The sequence below is a fragment of the Echinops telfairi genome, unplaced genomic scaffold (assembly GCF_000313985.2).
Source record: "Echinops telfairi isolate 266 unplaced genomic scaffold, ASM31398v2 ScPeMD7_36;HRSCAF=134, whole genome shotgun sequence".
Taxonomy (NCBI): Eukaryota; Metazoa; Chordata; class Mammalia; order Afrosoricida; family Tenrecidae; genus Echinops; species Echinops telfairi.
This window is the reverse complement of record NW_022103934.1, coordinates 2,740,388-2,741,251: the sequence shown is the minus strand read 5'-3', so window position 1 is coordinate 2,741,251 and position 864 is coordinate 2,740,388.

Sequence of the window (864 nt, the reverse complement as noted above, 5' to 3'; positions counted from 1 at the left end):
AGGAGCATTCTGGCTGCACTGCTTCCAAGACAAATCTGTTTGTTCTTTTGGCAGTCCATGTTAGTTGCCATATTCTGCACCAGCCCCATAGTTCAACTACATCACTTTTTCTTTGGTTATCCTTATTCAATGTCCAAGTTTCACACGCAGAGGAGGTGATTAAAAATACCATGGGTTGGGTCAGGCTCACCTTAGTCTTCAAAGTAATGCCCATGCTTTTCAATGCTTAAAAGAGTTCTTGTTTAGCAGATTTACCTAATGCAACATATCATTTGATCTCTTTTCCGTTTCTTTCAGGAGCATTGATTATGTATCCAAGTAAGATGAAATCCTTGACTACTTCAATCTTTTCTGTTTACCATGATATGACCTATTAGTACAGTTGTGAAGATTTGGGTCTTCCTTACACTGAGGTGTAATCCATACTGAAGACCGCAGTCCCTTATCTTCATCAGCAAGTGCTTCAAGTCCTCCTCACTTCAGCAAACAAGGTTGTGTCACCTGCACGTTGCAAATTGTGAATACACCTTTCTCTATGCTTGATGCCGTGTTCCTCCTCATGTCAAAGCTCCTCTGATCATTTGCTCAGCATACAGATTGAATAGATACGGTGAGAGGACCCAATGCTTACGCAAGTCTTCCTGGATTTTAAAACCTGCAGTATTCCCTTGTTCTGTTCCCACAACTGCCTTGGTCCATGTACAAGTTCCACACAAGCACAATGAAGTGTTCTGAATTCCCATTATACTCAAGGTTACCCACAGTTTATGATCTACCCACGTGAATGCTTTGCTTGATCAATAAAACACAAAAGGTAACATCTTTCTGGTATCCCCTGCTTTCAGCCAAGATCCATTTTATTTT